The following is a 5,855-nucleotide window of genomic DNA, read 5'->3' as shown; positions in this document are numbered from 1 at the left end:
GGTAAGAACCCGTAATTGTACTGGATAAACGAATAATGCGGCAGCACCGAAAAATAATGAGATTGGATGCGGATTTCCTCCCATTTCTTAGGCATTCCACCCCAACTGCTTTCAAAAGGTCTAAAAAATATGGTAGGTGGTTTTCATCTTGTTTAGTTACGCCTATATCTGTTACATCGTTCAGGTATCGTTGCCCGTTCTAGCGACAAAATAATCTGCTTGTTGCTTGTACGCAATATTTTGGTAAAAGTTAAAATATTGTAATCAGTGATTTCACCTACGTATGTTATACATGATTATGTTGTCTCAAATAAAATTCGAAGCGTTGCTTAAAAAGCCGGGCACAACCTTTTTGGATAAAACGTCTTAGAATTGTGCAGTATAAAAAAAAAAAAGCAATTTCGACTCTCTCCAGCTAGCCGAAGCTGAAAACAATGTAAAAGCGGTTTTAATTAAACCGCCATCCGGAACCCGAGCAACAAGGCAGCAAGTGAGTGCAATTGAAATTTTATATTTCGTTTTACTGAGAATATAAAGGCCTGCAAGAGGCTCGCGTACCTCCTATTAATTGTCGCGTGAAATTGGTACAACCCAACAATAACTCACAACTCATGACGCACGTTTAACTGAAGGACGGCACCTGAGAGGTCAAAAAAGTAAAAGTTGAAATAAACCAGTTCGGAGCCAGACTCGACACATGCTTTCTATAAACAGGCACAATACCAAAGCAGATATTAAAATTATGTCTTGCACTTTCTTTCCTCAAAGAACGCAATATGGCGAACAACAAGGTTCAGTTACTCCCTCATAGTTACGACTAAAGGTATTACAGAAAGCTGCTGGGCCCGTTGGTACATAATTTTCCAACAGAAACAGCGCGCTAAGACAGGACAGAGAAAGAATACAACCCACAGACACAGCGCTGATTAACAACTGAAGGTTTATTGCACTGCTCGCAATAAATACCAGAAGCATGAAAACTAAGAAAGAGAAGGCGAGGAGGAGTCCCTCTAGTCACTTCTTTGCCGTCGTGGGTTTGCAAGATAACCAATCTCTTTTCTTGGCAGTGCCACTGATGGTTTACTAACGCATGTCGCTCCTTTCTTTTCTATATGATGTAGGCTTCTGTGTGTTGTATTCTTTCTCTGTACTGTTTTAGCGCGCTGTTTCTGTTGGAAAAGGGGAAGAGAAGACTAAAGGTAAGCTGTGCAGCGACAAGTGGTACGAAGACAACAACGCTAGAATGGGAACCATTCTCATAATATTGAAAAGAAACGTGTAGTGTTCTGTGTAGGGGTGAAGGGGCCAAATAATATCATTCTTTGTTGTTGCACCTGTTAAGGCCCATATGACTAGATCTAGCCGGATTTGGATAGAAAAGGGCGGGGCGCTGACCAAACACGCGTCAGGAGGATTGTCTTCTAAACTTTTTTTTTTTAAGCTAAGCTTGTAAACAAGTTTTACTTTGCTTTCGTGCAACAAAGGAGACCAATGTTGCCAATTTGAGACTTCATATTTGTTTCTAGCTTTATCTGCAGTAGAACTGTAACAAGAGCTGCTAAATATGGCCCTGAAATTTAATTAACAAGATTGCCTGCTCAAAACAAAGTCTGCTATTTTATTTTTACTGACACCGGATAAGCAAAGCAGCCACTACGCAGCGTACACCCCAAAACGCAGCGGCGAGATATCTAAAAAACGCTGTTGGGCGTGGTTTTACTGTTAAGGAATAACACGGCTTTGAATCACGAAAGCTAGTCAAAATACCAATTTATAAAGTATCTGTATGAGCTCCAACTCTTTTTTTTATTCTGTTCCAAAGCTTCATGGTTGGACCACAAAGAACACTAAAGCAAATTGTATTTCCACTCGCTTGTTTCTGCTTATTGGGGAAGCACACGAACAACTGGCATTTTTCTCCGTTTCAGTTTCTGACATGAAGTCATGATCGTCTTGTGAAGAAAATTTCCTGACAACTATGTTATTTATATTTATTCAGTTTGTTTTGATTCATTTCTGGAACCATACTGCAGGTCGAGATATTCATAGTATATCAGGTTTTGTGGCTTTAAAATTTTGTGTCAAATTTTTTTCTCAGTAAGGACAAGTCTACGGTAACTGAGTGATAAAACTTAAACTGAAAATCTGTGCCTTGAAGAAAAAAAAACAATTAAAAATGACTTGACCTGTAGCGGGCAAATATAAACGCAACGAACGTTGAAACAGCTTTCTGCCGTGTTTCTTTTAACTCTGAAGGCTTTGTAATAAAAAAACAATCGTTCGGAACTAAAATATATTGTAAATATGTCACTATAACATTCCGTAATAAAAGTTATTACATTAGTTTCGACATGATCTACATGTATTTACCTATAGTCGGAACACAAATAAAAACGTTATGACCGATTAAGTGTGGTTGTGTCAAATGCGAATTAAGGGCGCTCGCGCTTCGGTTTTCCCTCTGTCACACATAATAATTAGCATACAACCATAAAATATCATATTTGGCGAAGTACTACACGGTATAGATATAAACTCTAGTTTTAATCAAGCCCCACTAACGAGCATGCATGGCCAGGGAGGTGTGGGCCTGACTCGGAATTAAAGTGTCTCGGTTTATTTGATTCCCACCTTCGAGGAGTTGCCGGAATGCAGGTTTTCAAATTAGGCTTCCGACATACAGAAAGTCACACATCGGCGAAGTCCAACATTGATGCCTTAGTGCTCGCGTACTGAAAAATATTTACTGCAAGAATATTGCCTCCCTAAATGCACCGGGCCGACAACAGCGTGCTTTCTATTTCCTAGCGGATAGCGGTTTCAGCCTTCGGTCAATCTAGTTTTTAGCATTTCAAGCACGTCACAATCAGCGTCTAGGACGAGATGCTCCCCGATTCTGCTGTGGTTGTCAAGGTAGCCAAAGCCAGCCAAGCCCAACCGGAACAGCCCAGCCGAGAGATGATGATGATCTCCAGTTAGTTACCCCAGTACTCAATCATTCAACTCCCGTACCCCAGAAAAAAAAGAAAAAAACATTTTGCTACATGGTGTCAGAAGCGCGATTTAGCGAGATGAAGAAAGAAGTCCGGAAAAAAGGAAGAAGAGCAAAATGAGAAGAAATTAGCGAAGAAGAAACCGGAAAAGCAAGTAAAGTGAAGTAGGCCAGCGTGGATTTCGAAACCATGGCGGACGGTGTACTGAAAGCTCCGAAACCGCTCGACGTGTCATCAGTGTCGCCAAATCGGTGGGAGGACTGGCTAGCTCCGAGTGGTACGCCACAGCTGTACAACTTCATAAGAAGCCGCCGGAAGTGCAAGTGGCAAATTTCACGACTGTCATCCCACTGAACGCGCAAACAGTGTTTCGAACCCTCTCGTTGAGCGAGGGTGACAAAAAAAGCACTTGGAAGTTGCCAAGCAAAAGTTCAAAGAGCACTTCCCTCCCAAGATAAACCACGCCTACGAACGTTATAGGTTAAATCAGATGAAGCAAAAGGAAGATGAGACCTTCACAGAGTTCCTAACGGCAGCGAGGCTGCAAGCAAAGAAATGTCAGCTCGGAGACCTGACTGGCGAGCTAATCAGAGATCGTCTCATAGTCAGCATATCAACGACGATGTGCGTGAGAGGCTGCGGAGTGATCCCAACGTCGATTTTCAGAAAGCCATCAGTTTATGCAAGGCAAGTGAGCAAGCATCGATGCAGCTGGAGGAAATCGTAAGGAAGGACACCAAAGCAATCGACGCACTCAAACACAAAACTGCGGGCGCAAGGAGGGCAGTGATGGAGGCAAAAATGTCGCAGACCAGTAAGTTCGGTAGACCACAAAGCGTGTGCAAATTCTTCGGATAGTACCACAAGCCTAGACGACACCCAGCAATGACAAGCAGTGCCATAAATATCTAAAGAGGGGGCACTTTGCCACAGCGTGCCGCATGAACAGACATAAAGCTCAGCATCAAGTGCACTCTATCGAGCATAAAGAAGATGCAGAACTGTACGTGTAAGAATTGAAAACGAAAGAAAGCAAGGCAATGTAGCAAGAAGCAATTTGGTTCAGTGATTGCATCTGGGTCCTCATGAAGCAAGATACAGGTGCACAGTGCAACGTATTACCCCTGAAGTGCAAAAAATGGAACTGCATATACATCCATTCAACGTCAGAAGAATTTCAACGTATAGCAACTACCAGACCCAAGAGACGGGAGAAGCCAGAGAAACCTTTGTTGTAAGAGGTCAACCCGCGAGCTGAAATTCCTAGCCTTCGATGCTGATGTCAGGCCAGTGCTAGGACAGAACGCCTGCGAGCTAATAAACCTGGGGAAGAGAGAGAACGCAGTCTAAGAAATTTCAAGGAAAGATATCTTTGAAGAAATTGGATGCATTGAATATATTGAGTATGATGTGGACATCAAAGACGATAACAAAAATTCAGAATACAAGCCCTTCAATAGGGATTTCATATGCCCTCAGGATAAAGTCAATAAATGACTGGTAAGCAAGCAACAGAAAGGAATCATCGAAAAACCAAAGAGCGTACCTTATTCTGCAGGGAAATAGTTTTGGTCAAACAACAAGGAAAGTTATGGATTTGCATTGACCCAGTGGAACTGAACAAAATGCTGCTAAGAAGCAACTATCCACTAAAAACACTAGACGAAATTGTTGCACAATTCAGGACAGCCAAGCGGTTTGCCCTGCTGGACTTAAAGAGGATCCTGGTAGATAAGCGAAGAGCGCACGTGGAAGTATCTGTCTTCAGTACACCTTAGGGCAGGTAGGTACTGCTTCAAAAGAGTGGCTTTTGGAATTGCCGCAGCCAGGTCCTGCGACAATGGGGCTGCGGAAAATTAGAGTCGACAGGCAATTCACAGCGTCGACAGTGCACTGAAAAGGTCATAGACAAATTGCAAAAACTAAATGCTACGCTCAACAAAGACAAATGTATTTTCGGCAAAACAGAAATCAAGTTTCTAGGTCATGAAATAACCGCAGATGGAATCAAGATTGACCATGTAAAAGTATGGAAAGATGACATGAGGTAGATACTTGCCACAGTTGTTCACGACACTGGCGAACCATGATCAGTCATAGTACAGACACTGAAAGGATGCTACCGGCGCAACTCATCCCAAGTGCGTCCAAAGAAAGCTGATCTGCACTGCGAGACAAACTTCCGAGCTAGTTCAGAAGAATGCGCCAACGGACGATCAGCTGGCATGGGCTCCAGCTCACTAAAAGGAGAGAATAACAATAACACCACAGGGACCAAGACTGGTTGCACAGTCAAGCTCGTCGTGAGGCTGTACCTCTAAACAACAACGAAAAAAGGGGTGTCAAGGTAATCAAAGCAAGCCAAATCAAGCTCAGCCAAGAGGCGATGGCGATCTCCGGTTACGGTAGTACTCAGTAATGTAACTTTCGTATACCAGGGTAAAACAACTTTTGCTTCAGTGGCGTTTAAGGTTCTTTCCGCAAAATAGGTACTGCTTCTTCGGTGTAATAGATGTGAAAATGTTTCAACCATTCTCAATCAACGACGAGCTGACGGAGAGATCCTGCATTGTATGAGCATTGCCTTGAAATCAAGGTGGTGGCAAGTGTCGCCAGGGTGTCTTCATCTTCGCATTTTATAAACCGAACCTAATTAATGCCTTAGAAGCTCGCATGCTTAAACATCTGTCCATCCGTTCACCTGAAGCCTTTCGGCAGGTGAGAAAGGGAGAGAGAGAAAAATTAGTTTTGTTTTAGCTTTAGTTAACCCTAGTTGAATTACGATAGCAACAGCGGAAGCTTCTTTTGCGTGCAACATTATTCCTCTATCACATCCTATCAGTATAAGGTGCTACATTATTG

At 42.7% G+C, this 5,855-nt stretch overlaps 1 pseudogene; it reads left to right on the top strand.

Annotated features, from left to right (window-relative positions):
- The first annotated feature begins 3,182 nt into the window (after nucleotides 1-3,182).
- Nucleotides 3,183-3,851, top strand: LOC146190951 (uncharacterized; annotated as a pseudogene).
- Nucleotides 3,852-5,855: the final 2,004 nt, after the last annotated feature.

The sequence above is a fragment of the Amblyomma maculatum genome, chromosome 4 (genome assembly GCF_055883805.1).
Source record: "Amblyomma maculatum isolate TAMU_Amacu chromosome 4, ASM5588380v1, whole genome shotgun sequence".
Taxonomy (NCBI): domain Eukaryota; kingdom Metazoa; phylum Arthropoda; class Arachnida; order Ixodida; family Ixodidae; genus Amblyomma; species Amblyomma maculatum.
This window is presented reverse-complemented; position numbering and strand designations above follow the sequence as displayed.